Source organism: Pelodiscus sinensis, chromosome 27 (genome assembly GCF_049634645.1).
Source record: "Pelodiscus sinensis isolate JC-2024 chromosome 27, ASM4963464v1, whole genome shotgun sequence".
NCBI classification, from domain to species: Eukaryota; Metazoa; Chordata; order Testudines; family Trionychidae; genus Pelodiscus; species Pelodiscus sinensis.
The window spans coordinates 3,682,548-3,710,412 of record NC_134737.1 but is presented as its reverse complement, the minus strand read 5'-3'; the positions used below and the strand labels follow the sequence as shown (position 1 = coordinate 3,710,412).

Here is a 27,865-nt window from a genome sequence, read left to right as displayed (position 1 = left end):
GAAGAGTCGAAAAAAAAACAAATCAACAGGAAAAACCCGGAGATGCTGATCACTATATTTTATAAATGTCAATTGGGTAAAAAAAAATAAAGAAAGAAGAAAGTGGAATATTTCCCAGAAGTTCTGGTATTTTTCTAATTTTCTTTCCTACATTTTTCATGTATTATGTTAACATTTTTCTTGTGCTATTTTAGTTAGCCTGTAAAATACAGGGACTGTCTAGGCGTGATCATCTTTACACAGAGGAGCTCAGTTCAGTCTCATATATAAAGGCCCATTTTGAAAGTGAAGTCCTGTTGTTATTGTCCTTATTTATTCAGTGAAATCAATGTGCATTGTGCACGGCAGAAAGAAAAGATCTGATCCTTGCTAGAGAGACCTTGCTGTTTAATCTTAGACATAATGTGATGAGAGATAACAACTGACAAAATATAGGCTTGTGGGAGAGAAGACAAGGGCAATGCAAATATGACTGTGTGGTTGTTTAGGTGTGTTAGATAAACATTTGATGGCTTGATAAAAGGACATTTTTAAACAAATCGGCTTCTAACTCTTTTATATTTGTAAAACAATTCAATCTCTTTTTATGCAGGCATTTCAAAAGGCAGGATTTATTTTTTTTATGGTGTAGGTTGTTTGTGAAATGATAGAGTAAATTTTTCAAGGCTGCCTTGTGACTCTTTTAACCCTTCACTCTTTCTGGCCCTACCACACAAAGCAGAAAGAGGTAGCATTGATTATACAACAGTGCCTGGAAGCTGCAAGCTCAGTCAAAGCCCTGTTACACTGATGCCATGAAGATCAGACAAGCTAGATTCAAAACTCACAAGACAGACAAAGTATGAGGTGGGGGGCGGGGGGGGGGTTGAAATATATGTCCATGGTCACACAGAAAAAGCAGACAACTTCTGAGCCCTATTTCAGTGGTTGGGACACATTTCCTGTGTTTTCTGAAACTCGTGCCGGTGTCATTGCTGAAATAACTTCCAGCACGCTGACCATTCAGGCATCTGCATCGTCAGTGGTTTCTGCACATTCAGGAGTCACACATCCTTGCGACGGGGTGCGCACAGCTGTCTACAAGCCTTACGCTGTTGCTTGTGGAAGGCACGCTCGCTGAGCACGAGCAACACTGGAGTTCACAGGAAGGGGGAGTGTCTTTCAAAACCATGCTTCCCTAGAATGACTACAAAAAAGGATTAGAAAAAGGTGTGAGTTATAGGCTCCTGCCCCTGTCTGCCCCTGTCTTCTTTAACAGATTGGTGAAATAACTTCATCCGCCAGTTTATTAACAGCTTGCCCTCTCTTGGCTCTCACCTTTATAATGAGATGGAGCAGATACGGTGGATTACATTTGGCCTCCTGCTTCCACTCAAAATGAATTATCATTACACCATCATCCAGTCAGTCCCTGGATCTGGGCTGCCCTTAGCTGAAGGGGATAAGACGGGAGAGGCTGGGGAAGAAAGGGATAGAAGAGGAGCACACCTGCATGCAGCAAAAGGCAAAGATACCACTGAGAAACCAGCTTTAATTTCCAGGCTTGGCAATGTAAAGTTAGTGGAGAAAATCTGCAGAGAATTGTTCTCTCCCATGTAGGATCTGTCTGTTCCTTGCGAAAAAAAGAGAAAAATCCTGTTTCAGGGAAATATTGAATGATACGTCTTTCAGTGGTTAGGGGTTGTGAGCCCTCAAAATTAAAGGAAGATGTTTGGTCACTGTGAAGTAGGTTTTACGATTTGCCCCTAGCCCTGAGCAAGGCAAATAGTGATGTGTTGCTCTAGCGGGAATCCTGGGAAACCCTTATAATCCAACAGCCACAATTCCTGCCCTTATTTGAGCGGAACATAAGAATTTAATTGCTGTATCAGAACAGACCATCTCCAGTGTAACATGTGAAGCCCTCTCCTTAATTAAGCAAAGGCCTATCTAACAGGTGACCCCAAGTTTCCCCAGCATACGGAGTGCAATTCTGTTCCACCGTTCTTAAAATATCAGCTGTAACAATTGTTTGTTTGTGCTCTCCACTCTCCTGTCTTCAGCACGAGCCATTTCAGGTGGCTTCAGTGGCAGTCTTGAAGTCGCACCGGGCAGCTAAATTTGTAGTGCTATTCTATGGAGGTTGAACCTTTCCGGTCTGGCACACTCTGGTCTGGAAACATCCATGGTCTGGCATGATTTCAGTTAACCAGATCTCCACTTAGCATAGGGGTGGCCAAGTTTCCCTCAGTCCTGTTAAGTTTGTTTAAATCCCCCACTCGTATCTCTCAGTGTTCTGTGCTGTTCTTTAGCTCTAAATGTGTTCTCAGAGCCCAGTACGCTGAGAAAGTGTTGGTAATTCTGTTAATGACCTCCTGTGATTCAGCAAATTCTCTGGTTTGGCACCGGTCAGGTTCCAAAGGTGCCCCACTAGGCAGGTTAACCTGTGGAAGGATGGTGCTTCCTCACCCCAGTGTATGTCCTGAAGGGTATGTCTACACTACCCCGCTAGTTCGAACTAGCGGGGTAATGTATGCATACCGAACTTGCTAATGAAGCCCGGGATTTGAATTTCCTGGGCTTCATTAGCATAAAGCCGGCGCCGCCATTTTTAAAAGCCGGCTAGTGCGAACCCCGTGCCGCGCGGCTACACGCGGCACGGGCTAGCTAGTTCGAACTAGCTAGCTATTCCGAACTATCTGTACGCTACACGCGGCACGGGGTTCGCACTAGCCGGCTTTTAAAAATGGCGGCACCGGCTTTATGCTAATGAAGCCCGGGAAATTCAAATCCCGGGCTTCATTAGCAAGTTCGGTATGCATACATTACCCCGCTAGTTCGAACTAGCGGGGTAGTGTAGACATACCTGAAGTGTGTAGACAGGTAGCACTTGTTACTTCTTTTCTTGCTATGAGATGCAGATTATATTTTATCTAATCTCTTTTTAAAAACATGCCAAGGATGATAATATGGAGCCATATATCTATTTGGTACCTGAATAATCTTTAGGTGTCAGTTATCCAATTGAACACTGGCTATCAACTTTAAGAGGCTAGGAGATGCTACAGTGATCAAGTAACAAGCATTGTGCAATTCAGCCCCCAGCAATTTGCCCCAGTTATACCCAACACCATCAAGTTCAGAATAATTACAGGTTGAGTAAAGAGATAACAGGCACCTTTTCATTTTAAATTCAATTTAATGCTGTGAAAATTCATGGAGCCAAAACTAATAAGTTTCATGCGGCTTCAACATTGACCTCTGATTTTTTTTCTCCCAAGAGCGTGTTATGGGTTTGGTTGCCATAAGTTGCTGCTTTCCTTAGAATCAAGAGCAAAGATTGGGGAGACTACATTCATTTAGGTAGCAGTAAGAAAATATCAGGGGACATCACTATGTTCTACATAGTGAAAAAGTGTGTGATCTTCCCCATAGCACACAAGAATCTCATGCTTTGGCACACTCTTTCCATGTCAATGCTATTTTTAAAACCCGCTTTAACCTATTTTAAAAGCCAATCCGCCCACCGTTAACATTAACACCGAACTGCAAATTAATACCTGAGGTGTAATGGATTTTTGATAGCAGCCGTATCCGAGTGGGTCATTAGCCTCATAAGGCACCTCCAGCTTATTTTAGTTAAACCTGATACATTGTTCATTTTAAAGCCTAAAGGGAAAAAGAAAAGAAAAAGGCTCAGCTGATTCTGAATAGTGTACCAGACACCTTTAATTTTCAACTTTAAAATTTTATGTTGTGGTGAACGCATTCGACATATTGATTTTGCTGATAAGCATGATTTAGTGTGAGCTCTAAATTTGATTTCAGCTACCAGATAGTCTATAAAATAAGGCACATTAAAAAAGAGTATCCCTACCTCTCTGTTATTACCGTATTTATTATTATTATTGCTGTTTATATCACACAAATACTTACCGACCACTGCTGAGACGAGGGCCCATTGTGCTGGATGCTGCATAGATACACAGGCTTGGTCTACACTAGAGCGGAAGGTTGATTTTAGATATGCAACTCCAGCTACATTAATTGAGTAGCTAGAGTTGATGCATGTTAAATCGCTGTCCACACAGCAGGAGGTCAACAGGAGCAAATGCTCCCATCTGCTTCCCTTACTCCTCATAAGGAGCAGGAGTACCAGCACTGACAGAGGTGCCCTCTGAGTTTGATGTAGGGTGTCTTCACTAGACCCGCTAAGTCGAACCCCGGAAGATGGACTGTGACAGTATCGATCTTCCCCATAGTATAGATGTGCCCATAGTAAGAGACAGTCCCTCCCTGCTCGGATGTGCTCAGTCTAAATAAACCACCCAGACAAAGGGTAGGTAAAAAGTCTATACCTAGACTTTAGTAAGGCATTTGATACGGTCTCGCATGATATTCTTATTGATAAACTAGGCAAATATAACTTAGATAGGGCCACGATAAGGTGGGTGCATAATTGGCTGGATAACCGTAGTCAGAGAGTTGTTGTTAATGGTTCTAAATCCTGCTGGAAAGGGATAACAAGTGGAGTTCCTCAAGGGTCTGTTTTGGGACCCGTACTGTTCAATATCTTCATCAATGATGTAGATATTGGGATAGAGAGTACGCTTATTAAGTTTGCAGATGATACCAAACTGGGTGGGGTTGCAACTTCTTTGGAGGATAGGGACATAATTCAAAATGACCTTAGCAAGTTAGAGAAATGGTCAGAGGTAAACAGGATGAGGTTTAATAAAGAGAAATGCAAAGTGCTCCACTTAGGAAGGAACAATCAGTTCCATACATACAAGATGGGAAGCGACTGTCTAAGAAGGAGCATGGCGGAAAGGGATCTAGGGGTCATAGTGGACCACAAGTTGAATATGAGCCAACAGTGTGATGCTGTTGCAAAAAAAGCAAATATGATTCTAGGTTGTATCAACAGGTGTGTTGTAAGCAAAACTCGTGAAGTCATTCTGCCGCTCTACTCTGCACTAGTTAGGCCTCAGCTGGAGTACTGTGTCCAGTTCTGGGCGCCACATTTCAAGAAAGATGTGGAGAAATTGGAAAGGGTACAGAGAAGAGCGACAAGAATGATTAAAGGTTTAGAGAACATGACCTATGAAGCCAGGCTTCATGAACTGGGCTTGTTTAGTTTGGAAAAAAGAAGATTAAGGGGGGACATGATAGCGGTTTTCAAATATCTAAAAGGGTGTCACAAGGAGGAAGGAGAAAATTTGTTCCTCTTGGTTTCTGAGGACAGGACAAGGAGTAATGGGCTTAAAGTGCAGCAGGGGAGGTTTAGATTGGACATTAGGAAAAAATTCCTAACTGTCAGGGTGGTCAAATATTGGAATAAATTGCCAAGGGAGGTGGTGGAATCTCCCTCTCTGGAGATATTTAAGAACAGGTTAGATAGACATCTGTCAGGGATGGTGTAGACGGAGCTTGATCCTGCCTTGAGGGCAGGGGGCTGGACTCGATGACCTCTCGAGGTCCCTTCCAGTCCTATTATTCTATGATTCTATGATTCTATGAAAAGAAATATTATTATCCCCTTGTTTCATATTATAAACACAAACACAGAGATCCAGGCATGGATTTTCACATGAGCTCTGCTCCTATTTAGTTACTTAAATAAGAATCAGATTTTCATGAGTGAAGGCCCCAGCAGCTCCCATTGAGTGCCACATTTTCAAGACTAGCTGAAATCCTTTAAAATATGGTCCTAATTGATTTGACCAAGATCACACAAGACGTTTGTGGCAGAGACAGGCATTAAAACTTCTTCTCCTGAGTTCCCCTTCATTGCCTTTACCACAAAACTAAAAGTCCCAGAAATACCATATTTTAGAGGATGCAAGTACAGAATGTCTTATTTCTACTAGAAGACTGGCCAGTAATCTCCTCTTTAAATAAAACTTAACCTTTTTCCATGATAACAGTCACCTAAGCCATCTTAATAGAATACACTGAAGGGCATTTGGAAAACTATGTTTTCTGCAAATGATACATTCTTTGTCCTTGGATAGCAACTGATTTTCAATGTCATCTTCAGTGTAGCTTTGTAGTCAGGAGGTTGGCTTCTGAGGATTAAAATTTAAACACTCAGATCCTGCATTCTGTTTCTAATAATCCTGTAATATCTCTAGTAAGGCTTCAAGGTAGGAAGAAAATAAAAGTTTAAAAGGAAAATTTCTCTCAATTCTTGAAATATGCAAAGAAAGTAAAAGAGCATGCTCTAAATTTGCTCTAGTTCTTTTCTTGAGCAGAACATGGGATGATAAGGTAAAAGAGAGAAACTTTAGAAAAGAAGAGGGTAGACTTTGACAGATGGATGTGTAAACATGCCTTTTAGTGCAGTAGAACAGTTGATTCTGGGGCATGAAATCAAATTAGTGCATTTGCAGCTGGCTATGTGTCATCCAGATTCATATTTTACACACCAATGACATGTTTTTAACCTCATGTTAGCTACGCTTTTTTTAATAAATGCTACATTTTCCAGGGTCTGTGAAGCTGGCATGTATTAAAAGGAAAGTTGCAGCTATGGTGCAATTTATCTTATTTCCCAATAGATCTTGGGGGCGGGGGGGGGGGGGGGGGGGACCTCACAGGCTCTATTTACTATCAGGTATAGTGAGGAAGCTGGTAAAAAATAAAATGCCAGAGCCTACCTAGAAATACTTCTCAGAAGTTGTGAGTTGATCTTTTTGCATGGGCTGCATTTTCTACTTCCTTTTCACTGTTGTAGCTGATGGTCCAACATGCAGTGTAATAGAGACTCATGCCCCTGGAATTACTATAAAATCAACAGTGATAGAAATGTAGCCATGTTAGTCTGGTCTAGCTGAAACAAAAAACAGGACTATGTAGCACTTTAAAGACTAACAAGATGGTTTATTAGGTGATGAGCTTTCGTGGGCCAGACCCACTTCCTCAGATCAAACAGTGGAAGAAAATTGTCACAACCATATATACCAAAGGATAAAATTAAAAAAATGAACACACAAGAAAAATCAACATTCTCTTTCTTCAACTCAGCAGGGCCAGACCTGTAAGGAAAGGAAGCCTAGAATGCCTGTAATGCGAGCCCACGGCATCCATCCTTACTGCTGCTCATAACTGTGTCTGAGACTTAACAGGGGACTCTGCCTTCCCTGATCCATGTTTCTCCTTATCCTCCCATCTGCCCCACTTCCTCCCCTATCCGTCTTGCATACAAACTGCCTTTATGCTTACTGTAAAAAACACATCTGTGATTAGTGATTATTTTCCCTTTATCTTCCCACAGGCAAAGAGCCAGATTCCCCCCATTTCACTTTTTATGTAAATGTTATTATGCTTCAGAGTATTTCATGGGCCATCCATCCTTTCCCTCCCCATGTATCCCTGCTGTGTGGGGGGTGTGATGCCTCCTTGTTTTTCTACAAGGGAAGTCATTGCTGACATGAGACTTTGCAGCTGCTTCTTTTTCACCGGGGCACTAGACAGCTGGCACCTTTATCTTGAAAACTAGAGCCCCTGCTTCTTCTAGCCTGGTATTAATCTCCCTGTTAGTATAATTAATTGAGCTATACAGCTGGCCACTGGAGAGGATTGGCATGGGGTTTTGGGGTGGGGGCGGAAAGACACGTCTAGCTTTTGTGTCTTCATTTACTAATATGAAAAGGTTTTTTTCCCCCCACAAGGAAGAAAGCTTTGAATGCTATGGATCCACTTGTATATAAGCCAGAACCCTCTTTGAACCTACTGGATTCCTTTGTATATAAGCCTTCTGCAAGAAACAGAAGTTTAGAAAGATCAGGGGAAGCTACTGAATGCTGAGGAATATGGAGTACAGAGCATCTATCACCACAGTGTTATTTATTTCTAGTGGACAGACTCTCAGCTGCTGTAAACTGGCATAGCTTCACTGCAATCAGATATTTCGCTTTCCTCCTGTTGATGATCTGGGGCGTGACCAATAATAAATACAAAGCATAAACCTAACCAGCCAAAATATAGAACAAAATGAAGAAGGGGGCTTCACCAAGGGAAAAGGAAGTGAAGCAGATGCACTGACTCTAAGCATGGAGACTGTACATCAAGTTTTGAGGGCCACTAGAGACAGGCTCAGGTAAATCTCTTCAGAAAGTACCATAGATCAGATCACATCTGCTCCTTTCCACTAGCCAGCACTGGGATACTATACGGCTACGTCTCGACTGGCGTGATTTTCCAGAAATGCTTTTAACGGAAAAGTTTTCCATTAAAAGCATTTTCAGAACAGAGCATCTAGATTGGCACGGACACTTTTATGCAAAAGCGCTTTTTGCGGAAAAGCATCTGTGCCAATCTAGATGGGCTTTTCCGCAAAAAAGCCCCAATCGCCATTTTTGCAACTGGGGCTTTTTTGCGGAAAAAAAAATCAGAGCTGTCTACACTGGCCCTTTTGCCCAAACGGGAGCAGCATAGTATTTCCGCAAGAACACTGACAATCTTACATGAGATCGTCAGTGTTTTTGTGGAAATTCAAGCGGCCAGTGTAGACAGCTCGCAAGTTTTTCCGGAAAAGTGGCTGATTTTCCAGAAAAATTGGCCAGTCTAGACACAGTCTATCTGCATAATCAATAATGCCATGCCATGCCATGCCATGCCATGACTATTCCTAGTACTCTTAGGGTATGTCTAGACTACAGGGTTTTATCAACAGAAGTTTTGTTGACAGATGCTGTCGACAAAGGGCGTCTAGACTACATCCAGTTCTGTCGACAAAGCAAGCCGCTTTGTCGACATAACAGTGTGGACGCAAAGGACAGTGTAGATGCAATAATGCCTTCTATCGACAGAACTCTGTCAACAAAAGGCATTATTCCTCGCAGAATGAGGTTTACATACGTCGACAAAACTGCTGCGTTTTGTTGACGTTATGTCGACATAACTCAAAGGCAGTGTGGACGCAGGTATAGTTTTGTCGACAAAAGTCCACTTTTGTCGACAAAACCCTGTAGTCTAGACACACCCTTATAGTCCCTCAATTAGATTTAGTGAATATAGACTAGATTTAGAGAATTGCATCATTTTTTTGCCAGCAATTGGAATCTTGATGTGTAATTTCATAGCACCTTTTAAATTTGAAACATTTCAACCACTTCTATTTCATGCCCCTTTGCCATGGTTTTACTTTTATTGTGTCACATCTAGTGATGGAAAGATCAGTAGAGTTAGGGTTTCCATGAAGATCTAGGTTGTTTCTTTTCTTTTCCAGACTTGTTTATCAATCCTTAGTTACACTGTTATAGTTTATTATCCATCACACAATTTGTGATGGATAATATACTATACTATCCAATTTAGTTTCACACACACGGTATCTTAGCTTTCTCTTTTTTCCCCTTTTGTTTCTATCTTCTGTTATTTCCACTACCCTCACTTCTACCCCCCACAATAACAAAAAGAACAAAACCATCTGATACGTTGGAATGTAGTCCTGCTCCCCAAAGACCAAGAAAGTGCTTATTGATGGAACTAAGTAGAGGAAGACAGCTTTATCAAAGGCCTGCTTAAAGTGTTGGAGCTACTCAGAGAATACTTTACAGCAAAAGGTCTCACCGTCCTATTGAGGTCTGCTTATTGGAGGGGAAACCATAAAACAAAGGTACATGTAGAACTCAGAGCCACAGTCTTTACTCAAGAGATTGGCCTATATTGCTTGGGATAAATTATATGGAAGCTTGGCCCTTGCTCACATTCTCCTAGTATGCATATGTGGTTACAGTTAGGATATGTCTACTCTGCAATGCTATTTCGGGATATTGGACGATCCCAAAATAGCTATCCCATGTCTTCACAGCAAGCCTGTTATTTCGGGCTTGCTATTCTGACATCTCTGTAAACCTCGTTCTATGAGGAGTACGGGACATTTCAGAATAGCGCTCTATTTTGAAATTTGGTGCTGTATAGACAGTGCCAAATGACAAAATAAACTATTTTGAAATGGCATTGAAATAAGATATGCAATTTGCATAGCTCAAATTGTGTATTTTATTTTGAGTTACAGTGCTGGGTGGACGCACTCTTTGAAAGAAAGCCAATGAACAAAAAGAAAATATCAGGAGAGGAAACAAGAGGTAGAGAAAATGGATTCTCCTCAAATGAAAGCCCCGCTCCCCCACAGCACCCAATGTTTTTCTCTGTTAAACTGAACAAAAGTCGCTGTGCCACAAAAGATGCATGCAGCAACTAGAAAAAGTGTCAACTCATTAGTAAAAGGGAGAGCTGCAGGCATATCTTGTGCAATAAAATTATATATTATCCCTCAGAGCTCATTTTACACGAGAGAGAGAAAACAGGCCATTCCCTCGTATTCCATGGTCACCATTCTCATCTACACAATGGTTCTGGCTGTGAAACTGAGGCTAAACATGGACATGAATAACATTTACAACCATTTTAAGGTCCCCTTGCCCTTTCAGAAGGGTGTGAAGGGTCCTTTATATAGATGAGAATCAGACCTTATATCTTTTTATTTTAATATGAGCCATAGTAAGAAGTCTAGGTATAAGGCCTGATTCTCTTCCTTTGGTGTCAGTAGGTAGCTGTTCATTTCAGTGGAAATTGGAGCATACCATTTTGCAGATATCTGAGACAGTGCACCACATTCTGTCACCAAATTTCGTACATACATACGATCATTAATGAGATCCAGTTTCAGACCCTCTGCATGTTTTCTTCATGATGGGGACTGGGTATTTCCCCCTCTCTACTAATTGTAGTACATTCTTATGAAATGTTAAAGGCCATATATTCATGTATCTAGGAAACCAGTTCTCCCTTTTGAAGATAATTAAACCGTAAGTTACTAGTAAGTGGTCAACTGTAATCAAGATACCTACTTTATTACAGGTTGAACCTCTCTGCTCCTGCACTCTCTGATCTGGCAACATCCGTGGTCCAGCATGATTTTAGTTAGCCAGATGTCCATTTATCATGGGTGTGGCCAAGTTTCCTACAGTCCCGTAAAGTTTGTTTACAGCCACCAGTGCTGGCTCTCAGGGTTCTGTGTTGTGATTTAGCTCGAATTTACCCCAAAATGTCTTCTAAAATTCCAGTAAGCAATTAATATTTTAAAACAAAGAATCTTATAAATCTGAAATCCAGAGCCATTTGTACTCTGTACAATTGAACACTAAAATTAAAGTCTGCATTAATCAAATATTGGGAACACAGAAACCAGATTTGATTAGAGTTTTTATGACTGGTCTTTTACGGTTGGGTTGTGGTACTACATTTTAGCTTTCTATAAACAGTAGAAACATTACACAATAATACCTGCCTAAAGCTCTCAGAATTGATCAAAAGTAAGAAGCTGAACTTGTACCATTTTTATAACAAAGTCCTAAGGGTTTGGCCAAATTAAATGGAGGATCAAATTAACTAGTGATTGATTAATGTAGAAAGCACTATAATTATAGGGTTGGTGAATTGTATTTACCACAGGTAAGAATGGACATGGTGTGAGCACAAATCAGATTAATTGCTACAGAAGAAGGGGGCAGGGAAAAACAATTTCCCCCTGCATTCTTTCAGTTCATGTGCCAAGCTAACATATAAGCCAGAAAAATGAGCAGATGCAAGATGAGTGAATGTCTTCTTATAATACAATGAGACAGCAAAACAAAATGAGGGTTTCGCAAGTCTTGAGCATTTGATTCCCATTCTTGATGCCTCATTTGTCAGTCTTTGTATTGCAGCAACTCAAGAATTAATAACTTACCAAGTGAAGAATTGTATTAAATAAAAGGAAGCAAGGGCTAGATTCTCTATTGGAATTATTTGTTCATGCTTCACATCCAAACACGAACTCATCCCTACTGAGTGATACAGAAAAAGGGAAGCGAGTTTTTGCTACCAATCTGGCTGGCAAAGAGGATTCAGTCTGCTATCTTAGCATCTTTATATAATTTCCTTTAGCACACTGATGGGGTGGCCCACAACTTATCAGAACTCAGTACATCTATGGCTGAGTCAGAGGTTGGCAAGGAGATGTTTGCCCTTTCACCGGTTCCTCGATGGCTGCCTTGTGTTTGTGTTTGGTGCCTAGACTTGTCATTAACATCCTACCTGCAGTCTGGTTGTTAAAAGTAGGCTGTTCCTTATGGTTATTGGTAAAGATATCTCATAGGGCAAAGTCTGTCCATGACCATGAGTCCCTCCCCACACATTTGGCATGGGTGGTGTTTGATTTCAGGGGCTGGATTGAGGCAAATCTACAATTTCGGTTAGTAGTATATTACCTGATCCAATGCTCACAGGTTTAAGTGAAAAGGCTCCTGTTGATTTCAAAGGACATTGGAGCAGCTCCTAAGCTCCACATTTTTCCTGTGTGATGGGAACCCTTTGCTTACAAACTTTCTCAAGACTTGTACTCAACAATGCAACAGGTTAATTTCAGCCAGGGTTTCTCCTCCCTTCCACACAACTGAGAGTCTGAAAAGTGTAAGTGATAAGGGGCACTCAGAAAATACTGAGATTAATAAGCTCCTCAAAGTATGAATTATGAGTACCTCTTTTAGGGGAGTAAAATTGGGTGGATATTCTACGGGAATAGATTTTTGATGGTGCTTCCTTTTTACCTGTGGGCTGGACATAGACTGTGAAGAATCATTCTTGTGGTATTTTGACATCTCTGGTTAAATTACTACATTAGAACACAGTAAGTACCACAAGAACAGCTTGTACCCATTCAGATTCTAGCAGCGCATTATTAACACACCTGTTACTGTGCTGTTTAAGCACAATATACTTGATTCAAAATACAGGTGGAACCTCTCTAGTCCAGCATCCTCAGGACCTGATCTGTGCTGAACTAGAGAATTTGCCGAACCATGGGAGGACAATAATGTCTAGCAGCATTACCAACACTTCCACTGCTACCTGGGCTCAGAGAAGACATTTACGGATAAATTAGATCTAAAGAACAGCACTGAACACTAGGACAGGTGGCTGCAAACAAACTTTAGAGGACTGTGGGAAATGTGGCCACACCCATGATAAGTGGACATCCGGCTAACTAAAATCATGCCAGACCGTGGATGATGCCAGACCAGAGAGTGCCGGGCTAGAGAGGTTCAACTTGTAGTACACAGAGAACCTGAGAATGGATGAATGCAAGGAGTTTCCAGGGTTTACAGCATGCTCAGCCTATAGATGCAGCCCTCTCGTTAGGGCAAATGGAGCAGTTTATTACATTCAGTGCCATATGCTTGTCTATGTTTGGCACCCTCCATAAAATGACTTTGTTGGAGCTCAGTCTAATTCCCAGTGGAAAAGTGTCCACAACAAGACAACACTCTCCCAGCTAGCACTGTCTGGCCTCATTGCTGGACCATGGATGGTGCTGGACCACAGAGGTGCAATCTGTAGTTTAATTTCCATCCAAGAGAACCCTGTACTCAGTTCCTTCTCACTTTCATCGTTTTCTCTTTGTTTCCAGAGGCTTCATGTAATCAAGGTCAACAGAAGGACTGCCAATGGCTTCCGGAGGTGTTGGTTTGGAGCACAAGTGAACACCTGCCTGTTCTGTCATCATCCAAAGAAAGTTTCCACCAAGGCAGGTTTCAGAGAGCTAGTCAGGTTAGTCTGTTTCAGCAAACAGAACAAGGAATTCAGTGGCACCTTAAAAACTAACAATTTTATTATGGCTTAAGCTTTTGTAAGTTGCAACTCATGAAAGCTTGTCATAAAAAAATTGTTAGTCTTTAAGGTACTACTGGACTCCTTGTTTTTCCACCAAGAGATGCATCCTACCAAGTACCCTAATAGCATTGTGCCTGATTCACTACATACTTCCACCAGTTCAACGCCTATTTACTTCCACAGACTTCCATGGACTTACTTCCTCTTTCCATGGATTTCAGGGAGAGTGTAAACACCAGTACAGTGATAATGTTAAGTAAGGATCAGTCCATAAAATTATCCACTGGCATGGAATGACACTAGGACAATTTATTACTTACCTAAACATTTTCTCCTTGATTTTGTGCAGCATTGCAGCTCTGCGGTTAATAAAAGATGGCTTACTCGGGAGGTGCACTGTGCTGTTTCACCTCTTTAAAGGCAGATCATCTTCACACTGAAGGATTCGTTTTTATACTCAAGCTGTTATTTGAATGTGCACGCTCAAGGCCAGCTTAATCAATAGAGGGAAGCGGGGGGAGATAGCAATTTGCCATCCACTAAAACATGGATTAGAATATTTCCCTATTCCACTATTGGGCCATAGAGGCCCCTATCTGCCAGCTCTGATACAAATCTTGCAAACCTTTCACTCATCTAGTTCTGAGGCAGACTTTATGGAATATACAAGCCTGTTTAGAATTCCCCATTCCGTCTTGTGCCTGGGATCATTTAGACTGAAGACGAAGATGCCTCATTTTTATGGCACTTGGAGAATGATAGAACCCTGACAGCTGATATAGTTAAAGGTCTGTCAGCAAAGCCATTCAAATTTAAACTACTGATTTTGGGCAATTCATAAGGGCTTTCAAAATTTGCTGTGGGCTGAAATTTGACACAAAATGTCATTACCTGGGTATTTTTGTTCCACTCTATTTTACATGTTCATGCAGCTTGAGAAATAACTTGTCACCTCAGAAGTAATTTTTTTTTATTTTATTCCTTCTGATCTGTAGACATTAATCATTCAGTCAAGAGATGCCCACTGACGGCAATAGCTTAGGAGGATTTGAAAAAGGATTGGGCAGTTATATGATTAAGATAAATATCTAATGTTACAGTAGTATGGATTACAACACTACCAAGTGTTCTGGAAGGGGAATTAAATCTTCTTGATTCAGGGTTTCAGACAGCCTCTAACTCTCTCAGGATTAAGAAGAAACTTCTCTGGGAAAATTATCCCATAGCTTTAGAGATTCTCTGAGCCTTCCTCTGAAACATCTTGTGCTGACCACTGTCATGGACAGGAGACTGGATGAGATACAGACTGGCAAACCCTAAGTCTATTCCATAGTCTTGGTATCCTTAAAATCTTTAGTGTTTGAATCCTTATAGAATTTCCATGAGGTGGGAAGCACAGAGTTTGAGGAGATCTCAGTTGCTCCCCTATATACCTGGAACCTCAGAGAAGAAGCCCAAGAAAGACAGAATACCTATCATGACTAATTGCTGAGGTTCTTGGTGGCCCCTCCTAACTTTTCCTAATGCTACTAAATTAATGTTTTCTCAGATTCCATTACACACTCAGATAGAGGAGGGAAATACTCAGCTTAGATGTGAAATATTCCAATACCTAAAAGATAATTACCTTCTCTGTTAGGCTACACTCATTTTAATTGAATGTGGCTCCTTCTGGGAGGTCTAGCATGTTTCAGGCACTTGCATCATGGTGTGTTTTATTGTGCAAAACACTGGATCCTTGCTAATGCTTCACTAGTGAACAGCAAACTGACTCCAAGCATTTAGCTTGGGACTGAATCTGCTCCCATTTACACTAGTGGGACACCATTCCAGCCATGCAATGTGTGAAAATGTTGGTCCTTTGCTTTTTAATATGGAACATTCATTTGATCTTGTCGGTCCAAGTGGTGTGTAAGGCAAGTCATATAAGTCAAACCTATCTAGTTCTGTCTCCTATTACTGTGCACAACATCCAGCTGCTGGTCCCATGACATAGGCTTCTTTTGTCTTCATTTTCAGTTGCTAAAAGCATCATCTCATATTTACAAATCATAGCTCTCTGTTCCTATCATGGCTGGACCACAAGGAGGTTTGAGTGGGTTGCACCCTTTACTACAGAGCTGAGAGTTCCCTGCTTTTATACCCAGAGGTCTTGGGTTCAGTCCATACTACTGATGATGCACCCAGCAGCATTGCATTACAAGTGACAGTCCATACTGGGATTGTAGTGTACTCCAGGATCTCAACAACTAAGGCTACATTGTCACTAAATGGAAGATCACTGTTACCGCAATTGATCTTCCAGAGTTTGATTTAGTGAGTCTAGTTAAGACTCACTAAATCAAATTCAGAGGGTGCCCCCCACTGGCAACTGGTACTGCTGCTTGTACAAGGAGTAAGGAAAGCCGAGGGGAGTGTATGCTCCTGTCAGCCTCCTACTATGATGATGGCAGGGAAACTCGAAACAAGTTACATTGACTACAGCTACGTAATTAATGTAGCTGGAGTTGTATATCTTGATTCGACATCCCCTTTTAGTGTAGACCTGGACTAAGTTTTTATGGACAGAGTGGAAAAATTCATGTCTGCTACCACAAAGGTTAAAGAACCAATGCCTCGCTATTAAAATGGGGCAGAGAGCCACTCTATGTAAGTGTGGGTTACAAAATGAGCTAAAATGCATTGATGACCAGATTTGGAGAATTGTTGAGAACCCATACATTCATCTCAATAGGAGTGGTAGGTGCTCAGTACCTCTGAAAAACAGGTCCTTCATTATTATTATTATGTATTGTTTGCATTCCAGCAGCACTTGGGAGTCCTAGTCAGAGACCCAGACCACCCCATTGTGCAAAACAGAAAAAAAATAGGCTCTTCTCTAAAGACACTACAATTTAATGCCTTTCCTAATCTTAGTTTTCCATGTAAAAAACTGTATGGTTGCCTGTGATGGCGTGGACTAGGCCCAAAGTCCTCTGCAAGAGGACTTGTGGCCTTGCCACACCCCACTCCAGGAAAAAGAGCAGAAGAGAGGACCTCCGGGAAAGCTAGAGTGGCTGCTTTTGCTGCAGCCAATCAGGGCCCAGCAAGCCAGTATAAAGAAGCTGCTGGGCTAGGGCCTTGCCATTCCTCTCTGGAATTCAAGCCAGTCAGCCCCAGGGACTGACTGAATGAGAAAGCAGTGGTACCTTGGACAGCTCACAGTGTAGGCTGTATTGCGGACCCAGCTAAAGCCCAGGTCCTGTGACTGAAGAGCGAATTGCAGGACCCTGGACAGAGTGCAGTGAGACTTTTGAGATAAAGCTCTGAGAGAGGGCAAGAATGGAGGAGATTCTTGGAGAAGTGGCTCAAAGGACACTTAGCAGGCAACTGCTATTTACAGGGTCCTTAGCTGTAGCCCAGAGGAGCAGGTGGGCCTGGGTTCCCCCCCAATAGCGCCTCAAGGGGGCAGGAAAGAAGCCTAATCCCAGGTGACCAAGAAGAAAGGGCATCTGGGATACCTTCCACTCCCGGAGCCACTAAGACGAGTAGGAGCTCATGGACACATTTCCTTGGCCAGAAGGGGGCGCTCAGGAGAGGTTGAGCCCTTTACATTGCCCAAGTGATGCTATTCAGTCCCTAGTGCAAAAGGGGAGCAGAAAGTGTCTGCACCAAAATGAGCACCCCAACTCCTGACAACAACAGAGCTGGCTGGGAATTTTTCAACAAAACATTTTTTTTTTTTTGCCCCAGAATGCTTAATCCGCTAAACAAACATTTATCACGAAACAGAGTCAATTTGTCAAATGTCCTGATTTAAAAAGGAAGGCGATAGGGGAAAGCGTATCCTATTTCAACATTTTCAAACCAAAAAGTTTCCCGTTTTTTAAGTTAAAACAACATGGGTTAGAACATTGAGGTGTAATGGGTCAGAAAAAGAGGAAAGGTCAAAATTGAAATGAAATGCCATAACATTATCACAAAGAAACATTTTGATTGTCTGAAACTAACATTTGATATGGATTTTTGATTTTCAAAGAAATTGTGATTTTTAACTCTTTGTCCTGATATAAAAGAAGAACATTTTCTGATACAGCCAAAGCTTTGAGGTATGGGGAAACTGTTTTCCTTCCAGCTCTGCTCAACAATTGAGAAATTAAAACTCTGTTTACCAGATGCTTCTAAGTTTATTCTTTATGTATAGTGGATTCACCCCCCCCCCCCCCCCCCCCGTCTGCTCCCCTCTACCCAGGTTCCTTTATTTTCCTTGACAGCCAAGTGGTGTCTCTGTCATGTTACCTTTTACAAACTCACTGATCTTACACACATGTTACATTTGTTTCGCCTGCTGCAGTTATGTACTGCAATCAAAGTGCCAAAGAGCAGCAGGGAGAGGGGGAATAAAAGCAATCAGCTTAACCTTGGCAAAAGCTGTGTGTCGTTTTGCTTAGGCAGCAAGATGGCCTGAAATAACAGCATCAAGGCAGCATCTTCTCGTTTGACTTTTATATTTTAAGTTTATTTTTACTGCTCAACACAGGGTCACAACTGGCAGCCCTGGAAACTGTAAATCTGTTTAGACCCAGAATAAATATCAGTGACTCAGTGACAGCACAAGCTTCCTACACCTCATCCCCAAACTTAAGCCCACCAACATCCTGTTCAACAGTAGGCAGTTGGGAACAGTTGTTAGAGCCAGTCCCTTTTTAAAACCTGAAAGCAATGTTTTCTCTTTTTCCATCCATGTGTGGAATACATTTTAATATGTGTACCAAAGTATGTGCACCACCATTAGAAACACATGCTGCCAGGGGCTGCGGGATGTGGGTGCTCTGCAAATTAATGGGGTGGCATGTGATTCTCTCCTGGGCAGCTGCCCACATGCCCATCTTACAGAGAACACAGCTAGCAAGGCTGCATAGATATAAATGAGGGCAACATTTGGGCCATTGTTACTAAGCCTCTTCTATCTCTGCCATGACAACGGCGTTGGCCATTAGCCACAACATTTCTCTGAGGCACAAAACAGCTCAGTCCACTGATGACTGAAATATTTTAATGTAGCTGAAATAATTGGTCTCAACATAGGTGCATGGATGTAATTTAGTAGCCTGCACAATGCAGGAAGTCAGGCTAGAGTTGCTAGTGGTCCTTTATGGTCTTAAAGCCTATGAAACTCTATATAAAGGTCTTAGGCTTTATTGAAACCATTGGGCTAGATGCAAAAAGTTGCCCAGCCCTGTTACCAATCCCCTATAGCCCGACCCCAAACCTATCAGGATTATTTGTGTTTTATGCACATACAAGAAAACTCAAAATAAGGAAGCTAAGAAACCTGGATCCTTATGTTTTACAGGTGAAAATCCATCCTTGCCCCCGGCTCAAATGTATTGGCTTTGAGTGAGTTATACCAGAGATGAAGTGGGGCCAAAGATAACGAGGGTAAAGTAGATGGCAGAACACCAAGTTCATTTATTGCCTCATCTACTTTTATTATGACCAATATTAACACTACAATGAATACTTTGTTCTCATCTAGCATCTGCCATTTGGCGAAGCCAACGTGCTAAGCAGTCCAAAAAGAATCGCTCCTCCCAGCACCCCTGGAAGGGTGAAAAGGATTGTTATGGCCATAATTTTGTTTTTTCACCACTGGCAAGTGATTTGCCTGGGGTCACCCCCCAAATTGTGTCAGAGTTGGGAATGGGACCCATCTTCATAGGGTTGGGAAACCATATTGCCTGCCGCCACCCCCATGAAACGGGGGAGGGAGACACAGCAACATGGAGATCCCCAAGATAAGAGGTTTTACCCACTGGCCTGGGATACAGAAAACCTGGGTTCTGTCACTAGCCTGCTGAATGCTCTTGGACAAGTCGTTTTCCCATCTGTAAGGTGGGGCAAGGCTGCTTTGTAAAGCCCTTCTAGATCCACTAATGATAAGTGTGTTTGAGAGATGTTGTTTTAAGTCCTACAGAAAGCGAGGCCCCTCTACTCTCTCTGCCCTCTCCTGGGCCATCTCTGCAATCTTAGGCAGCATCTTGGCAGAAGAGAACGTCACAGATGGTGGCTCCCCTCCCAACTCTGCCCAGCCCCCTGGGAGCCCATCATGCCTCAGCCCCAACCATCAACAGCAGAGGGCTGACGGTGGGATACTGGGAAGAGGAGACGACACATAAGGGCAAACCCCTTCTGCGTCAAGCAATCAGGATCACTTGAGCTGATAGTGCTTTGAGTTGCACCAGCCTGCTATGTACCAAAGGGTACAACAGATCCGTTCGAATTCCCAGCGTTTACAGGTGGGAACAGAACATTCTTACAGTCGCCTTTCTAAAAAAAAAAAAAAAAAAAAATCACTGTTCCCTGAGAATATGTTGATACAAGTAAGAATTGATGATTAGTGTGGGTTCCACTACGGCAGAAGATGAAATGTGCTGGTAATGCATGACTTCCTGATGTCTGGATGTAAATTACATGAGCCTTATTTCCTGAAATCAGCATAAAAAAGTTGAAAATCTATTAGGTTGGAGAGTAAGCTTGGCATCAGTGTAATATTTCCATTACTGCAGCTATCCAATTGTCAAAAAAAAAAAAAAAAAACCAACACCCCAGCTCATCCTCTTATAATAAAAATAAGAGAGCAAGTTTCCTGCTGCTCATGTTAGAATGTTTGGACACTTGCAATATTTACATGTTACATATGGTTTATTAGCAGAGATAAAAGCTTGTCTTTGTTTTACCCCCCTAAATCAAAGTTGGGGTCAGTTCAGGTACTCATGAAAATGAAGGCCTGCCAGTGCTGTCTAGAGTCATGGAGAGCTGCTATGACACAGCTCTGCTAATGGACGCCTCTTTTAGTTAGGGGAAGTGACAGCCACACAGGTGCTGCACTCCTGGAAGGGACGGCGCCTCAGGTGGAAGGGGTGGGGCCAGGCAGTCAGGGTGCCACGCCAACCCTCCACAGAGCCCTCAGTGCAATCTGGAACTTTTGAGTAAAATAAAATATTATAAAGTGAAGAATTAAAGTACATAGTCCTTGTCTCTGGAATACAGCTCCTTCTTCATCCGTAATCTTCAGTAATTGTGAAGCTCTGCATGGTCCATTGAGATATAGCATGGTAGGACAATGAGTCAGTTTCCCATATAGTCAATCAAGTTTCCTGCTAATTACTGTTACTTATATATGAGAAGGGCAGAAGGGACCAGGCAGCCTATATAACATTGGCAATAGGACTGCCGAATTCCTGTTTGCACATAAGTTAAAAAATATCAAGTTTTGATTTATAAAACTGATATGATGGAAAATCCACCTTAGCCCTTGGTAAGTTGTGTAAATGGTTAATTACCCTCACTATTAAAAAATGAATTGCAGTAGGCAGGGCAGGTTACTGACTGCCACAGTATGCGCCATAGGAAGCTGTCTCTCTCATTCAGAAGGCTGTCTATAAGGATATGTCTACACCGCAACATTATTTCAAAGTAACTAAAGTTATTTTGAAATAACTTAGTCTGTGTCTACACGGGAGGCAGATATTTCAAAATAATGTCGAAATACTGTCAGGCTGGAGGACATCTTACTCTGACTCCTGTAACCCCCATTGTATGAGGAGTAAGGGAAGTTGGAGGAAGAGTGCTCTATTTCAAAATAAGTGATGTGTTGATGCTCCCAATTTCGAAATAAGCTATGCAATTGACATAACTTAAAATAAGCTAAGCAAATTGAGCTAAGCCCTGCTGTGTAGATGCTCCCTAAGATGTTTAAGGATCCCATAGAATGAAAGGTATTATTAAAACATGTTTGTGGATAACCATTATTTGTATTAGAAATAATGACCATTGATCTGAAATGACGTAAAGAATATTTGACTCCTCTTAACAAAATGATCTAATTCAAAGCACACTTCTATAGCTTGGGTCACATAGAAATTGAGTGTGTAGGAAGTACTATAAGAAGCTAAGTAAATGGAAGATGAAATCTAACATCTACAATCTGAGAACCATTTGCGGAAGGTTTATTTGCTGTTTGTCCATGGATGTGTAAAGACAAACTGAAAATTTCAACACTAATTTTTAATTTAAATGCCTCTTAGGATTATTTATAGGGTTGCTAAAACTTCCATTTATAAACAGGATGGTGCTAAGAGTAGAAAAATATTTTCAGTGAAAGTGCTAATCTAGCTAACAGCTCCCTCTAGTGTAAGTCCATATACATTCACGCTGACTGAAGCAGCTGGGCACTATGTACAAATGGCCCCTTGTAGTTAAGCTGTCAAGTTTAATATATTTATTTGACTCTCAGCTGTTAGAATGATTTCTGTGCAACATGGTTATTATTTATGTCTATTGTCAGCAGAGAGGAAAAAAATTAAGGGGTGTTCACAGATGGCTTACTGGCTCTCTCGGCTTATTTTGGGCATGTGAATATTTATGTAGCTGTAGCCCATGTTTTGTGGAACCTATTGCAAATCATACATTCCTGGGGATTACATAAAAATTAGTGTAGTCACATTAGCTAAAATTTAATTTTCAGAGACTGAGAGTGGAACTTTAAAAATGTCTCCCCATTTTGGTATATCTTTAATTTTCAGCATAAATGATCTACTAAAATATCTTACATTTAGCTTTGCAGTCACAATCCAGGATCAACAGAATAATGTGTTTATAAATCTGAAGAAATTATTATGAAGAATAATACATACATCGCTCTGAATTTTATAAAATAAAATAATGTTTGTAGGAGTTAACACTTTTTTTTCCTGTGACCAGATAATAGATTCAAGGCCAGAAGGGACCATTATGATTATCCAGTGTTTGACCCCCTGCATAACAGAGGTTGAAGAACCTCTCCCAATATTTTCTGCATTAAATCCATAACTTTTATCTATACCATATGTTTTAGCTCCAACTGACATTATGGTTTCTAAGCAGGAATTACTAGGTCAGCTTCAATGTGTCATCAAATGTTCTAAGAGAATGGAGAAGAAAAAGAGAATAAAAGAAACATTAAAACACTTCTTTCCTCTTCATGTTTAATGAAAAGTGCTGGATTGATTCCCTCACTAAACATTTGGGCCATCTGGTTCTGTGTGTTTGGGGGGTTTTATGGCATGTAGAGATACACAAGGTCAAAAGGCATGATATAGGTCACATCTGTTCATTGTACTGAAGATTATGGGAGATTCACTGGGGATGGGTCGGGGGAACCTGGGAGAGGTTCCCTCCCATGTGATTCCCCCCCAGACCAGGGGAGGAGAGGGACAACCCCCTCTTCCCATACCCCTCCTTTACCTGCCCCGTTCCACCCTCTCTCTGCCTGTCCCTGCTTCTCCCCAGCCTTGCTGTGCCCCCCCCATTTCCCCCAACTGAGGCAGCACGGGGATTAGCAAGGCCAGCAAACAGATCTTGGTGAATTAAAGAGTCTTTGATGGCACCACAGTCTCCCTGGTTGCGTATGTCACACGGTTCAGTCTGAGAACTAAAATTCTTGACTCTAACTAAGGTTTTGGGGCTTCATATGAAAGGATATGAGTGAAAAATGAAGGCCTACTGTTATATAGGAAGACAGATTAGCTGATTTCCAGTTCCCTTCTGGTCCTGGACCCAATGAAAGAATATCAGTTTCAGGGAGGGGAGCAAGTTGGGAATTGCCTGTTTCTCCTGAAATAGGCATGTGTTCACGAAACAAACAAACAAAATGGAGCAAATTCCTCCCACGTTTTGCTGAACTGTGCGGCATGGGCAGGGTTACATGAGATATGAATTTAACTCCACAAGCCCCCTTAAAACAGTCACATCTCCTCACAGGTGAGCCCTTCTCACACACGGGGTGCTAAGTCCTAGATCATGACCTCTCTGGGAGCAAAGCCTGTGTTTATGTCACTTGTTGATACAGGGCCTGGATCCTCACCACTGCAATACAAGTAGTAACAACATTATCTTGTGTGACTGTCACATCATAATACTCCCTGTCCGAAGGCAGCGCAGTCTGTAACACAGTCCTAAGGTTCAGGGCAGCACAGCCGAATGGCTAGAGTCAATAACACCACCATATGGTTCAGGGCAGCATAGCCTAATGGCTAGAGTCAATAACACCATCTTAGGGTTCAGGGCAGCACAGCCTAACAGTTAGAGTCTCAGGGGTTGGAGCAGCAGCCCTGGAAGGGGGGATCCAGGCCTACCCTTCTCCACCAGATCCCAACCTAGGGCCCTGTCAGTGAGGAAGTGATCCACCATTCGCTCAGCAGGGAAACCCACTGCAACATACTAGCTCATTCAGATGGGAGATACTGCTCACACACCCTTCCTGGGTCACTTCCTACCAGCTCTGGCCTTGGGGTGATCCATGTAGTTTCTGGGTCCTCGGGCTCCTCCAGTCTCCTCCTGCAGCTCCACCAGCTCTGGAGGCTTGATACAGTCTCTTGGGTCTAGTCTAGAGATTGGCTCATCCACCTCTGGCTCTCCACTAGCAGGTCCTTCCTCTTCAGCATCCAGCCCTGATTGAGCAGAGCTGCTCCCTTTTATACTACCCCAGCCCTTGGAGCATGCCCAGTGCAGCTGGGGGGGCGGGACTTCCTCCTCCCACAGGGCATTAAGCCCACCTTGGCCCACAGTGACCTAGATAACTATCAATCTATAAAATGCCATTCTGGCTCTACCATCCCCTCCAGCTTTCTCTTGAGATCGGAACGCCTTGCTCTCCATCTGAGCCTGTGAGTGATAGTAATCTTACTACAGCATAATGAGCAAAGCAGAGCAGAGGAAGGGAACACATGTGTTTCCAACTCATTTGGGCTTCTAATCCCAGACTTGGCCAGTCATCTCTGCAGAAGGTCTGCACTGGGTTGGGCCCTTTTACTGTGCTGTCAGGAGATGCCCTTAGAAATATGCCTGCATTTTGTCCGCATTGCTGCAGCCAGGTCCTCTGCATTCACGGCTTACACATGTTCTGACGCGAGAGATGGGTGTGTAATTGGCAGTGCTCTTCACCGACAGCATCTTCCTGGATGACCCTCAGGTAGACAAGTGGGACCTGGGAACTAAATTGGCTATCAGATTCCACTGGGTACAACGAAGTTGAAATACCTGTGTGGTGTATTTTGTACTTACTGGTTCATGGAGTTGTGCAGCTTTCTGTTGTTCTAGGAACTGCCGGAGCATATAATAAGAGTTCCAACGATTTGGAACCTCTCGCTTGTAGCTGGCAAATCATCCCCTGCTGCCATTCAGTCACAGAGCTCTTGGCCTCGTCACTATGGCACTGGGAAGAGAGATCTGTGGATTTTCCACGACACTTCAAACATGTATTTAGTCCTGATGCCACACAGGAAATAATGTATGCCTTTGTATGTTGTGATTTGGGTTTTAATTGGATTGTGTGAACAGGCAGGGATAAAAGAAGAGCCAGCCTCATCTGAGGCTTAATGATATGCAAGAAGACCCTCGACTGTCCTTCTAATCAGATAGCTTGCTGAGTGGAAGGTTACATTTGTGATTAAGATGCTAAGCTGGGAATCAGGAGATCCAGGCTGTACTGCTCAGCCCTGGCCAGTCACATTCTCACTAAGCATCACATTATTATTTGTATTCAAGTGGCACTAAGAGACAATGTTCCCACTTTTTTCCATCCACAGATGGATTTTTTCCCCATCCATGTGTGGAATAATTTTTATGTGCACCAAGGCATGTGCAAATGTGCACCACCAATAGAAACAGAAAACCTAGCTGTGGGCACTCTGCTAATTAGCTGGGTGGCATCTGAATTTCTTCTGGGCAACTGCACAAGTGCCCAGCTTACAGGAAACACTGCCAGACAATCCCGGCTATTGCACTAGGTGCTGTGCAGCTGATTAGCAGAGCGTCCACAGCTGAGCTGTTTTGTTTCTACTGGTAGTGCACATTTGCACATGTCACAGTGCACATAAAATTTATTCCACACATGGATGAAAAAGATTAGAGGAAACATTGCCGATGGCCAGGAAACTGTACTCATGCAGAGCTGCACTGATCAAAAATAGGGCTCTACAGGAGAATAATAGAGGTGTCAGGAAACAGGGAACATCCTGTTTGATTTACTATAACAGCTTAAAAGCTTTCTCCCTTTTTTCCTTGTTCTCTAAGGCCAAGTCTATGCTAAAGGGGAAGATCAAATCAAGATACTCGACTCCAGCTATGTTAATTTCATAGCTAGAGTCAGTGTTCCTTGATCTGAGTTTACCTGCCATCCCTACAGTGGGTGTTTTGCTCCCATTGGCTTCCCTCACTCCTTGCAGGAGCTGGAGTACTGGCCACTGGAGAGGGAGGGGAGGCATTTTCTGAGTTTGATTTAGCAGGTCTTAATTAGATCTGCTAAATCAAACTCCAATGTTGCCATAATCCATCTTCTGATCTTCCCCTGAGCGAAGACATGGTCTGAGCTTTTGTCACTGATCTTCCCCAGCTGAGTGGTCTGTTTAACAACCTTGCCTCGATCTCTGGGATTTTTAGCTTCAATGTATACAAGACTAAGTCCTACATACTTAAGATCTGCTCTGACCTTTCACTCCCTGCAAAAAGTCCCCAGATGTTCATGCTTTCAATAATGCTTCTGCTTTATTCTCGTATTACTCAGGAAGCCCACAGTATGTGGCACATTAAATGCATAATGTGCTCTGACTTGCTTCTTCGCATGGTTGCCTGGTGGGAGTATCTTCTGAGCAGCGTGTACATTATTTTTTATTTTGGCTATTGAAATGCAATTTGTTTTTATTTAAGTGCTGGTGGGAAGTGACAAATAGGCCTCCCAGGCACGGAAGCCCTCTATTTACAGCACAGGCACGTTAGAGGTGGTGATAGGGCCAGTTTCTTTCAGCCATGTTCTTTCACCCTACAAATAAATCTCTAGACTCTGCTGTTCTGCATGTCATATATGTCCTCAGACTAGCTAGTCAACAGAGGTATGACTCTACTACAGGGATGGAAAATACAGGCCCACAGGACAGATCCGGTCAGCTAGAGTTAGCCCCTGGTGGGCCCCCACACCACCATATTTACCTGCGCCTCCCATTAGTTCCCATTGGCTGCGGATCACCATTCCCAATCCATGGGAGCTGCTTGCAGAGGCACAGATAAATAGAGCGGCAGCGGCTCCTAGGGGATATCCCTGGTGAACCACCACCTTTTATTGCTCACCCCTGGTCTATTGTAACTCCCCACTAGAGAAATGCAGCTCAAGTCACTGAGGCTATGTCTAGACTGCAAGCCTCTTTTGAAAGGGGCTTTTTCGAAAGTATCTTTCGAAAAAGCCTCTTTCGAAAAAGAGCGTCTAGACTGCAAGCAGTACTTTTGAAAAAGCAAGCCGCTTTTTCGAAAGAAAGCAGCGAGTGAGTCTGGATGTTCTCTTTCTAAAAAGCCCCGTTGGAATTCAAGAACGCCTTTTTTCGAAAGAGCACTTTTGAAAAAAAGGCGTTCTTCCTCGTGCAATGAGGTTTACTGCCGTCGAAAGAAAAACCGCGTTCTTTCGATTTAATTTCGAAAGAACGTGGCTGCAGTCTAGACGCAGGTGAAGTTTTTTAGAAAAAAACCCCGAGTCTGGACACAGCATGAGAGGGATGGTTTAGCACTTGGAAATCTTGGGTTCAGCCCATGATGGCGCTGTTACCATTACAGCTTGTGTCTGGGAAATTGCCTGTAGAACTGAGAGGAGAGTTCAGCTCCCACAATCCTTTTTGTCATTGGCCCTGGCCTCATCGCACTCACCTGTTGGCTTCATTTAGAAATGGCCCAGAGCTACAAGTCTTGCATCCAGGTTTAAGTATCTCCTCGGTCTCAGTGTGTTCAGACAGGAATCAGAGAACTAGGGGTAAGTGATAGAATCTGTGTCCTGATCCAGAGCAAATTTCCTCAGTCTCCAGAGGGGTTCCAGTCTGGGATCTAGGTTTGGGGGTTCTGAGGTGGAAGACACGTTGATTATGATACTTCGCGAGTGTTTCAGTTCAGGCAGATTTCCAAAAAATCTGGATGCTCCCTTGAACCAGACTCCTCCTGAGTGAGAACTTCAGGGGCTGAGTCACAGAGATTCAACCACCATCTCCTCTTTTAATGGTGGTCCCTCCAAGCCAATGTGGAACCATTTTACTAACGATGAGAGTGGGAGTGGGACAGGGTGGTGAACAAGGGGAGAGCTTGCTCTATGTGAAAACTGCTCGGAAAAGAGGTCAGTCTGTATGTCTGTCGTGGGCAATTTCCAGCTGTAGATAGATAGACAGAT

The 27,865-nt window shown here is 42.6% G+C and overlaps 1 long non-coding RNA gene across 2 annotated transcripts; it reads right to left on the bottom strand.

The window, feature by feature from the left end:
- Positions 1-27: 27 nt before the first annotated feature.
- LOC142820908 (uncharacterized) lies at positions 28-24,067 on the bottom strand. 2 transcript variants are annotated; one of them, XR_012897914.1, is made up of 5 exons: positions 23,940-24,067; positions 6,639-6,763; positions 3,540-3,648; positions 1,318-1,612; positions 1,057-1,186 (listed from the first exon to the last, which is right to left on the bottom strand). It is a non-coding gene; the product is annotated as an uncharacterized LOC142820908 (long non-coding RNA). The 2 variants fall into 2 exon arrangements; XR_012897915.1 differs by lacking the exon at positions 1,318-1,612 and having other exon boundaries at positions 28-1,186.
- Between the last annotated feature and the right edge of the window lie 3,798 nt (positions 24,068-27,865).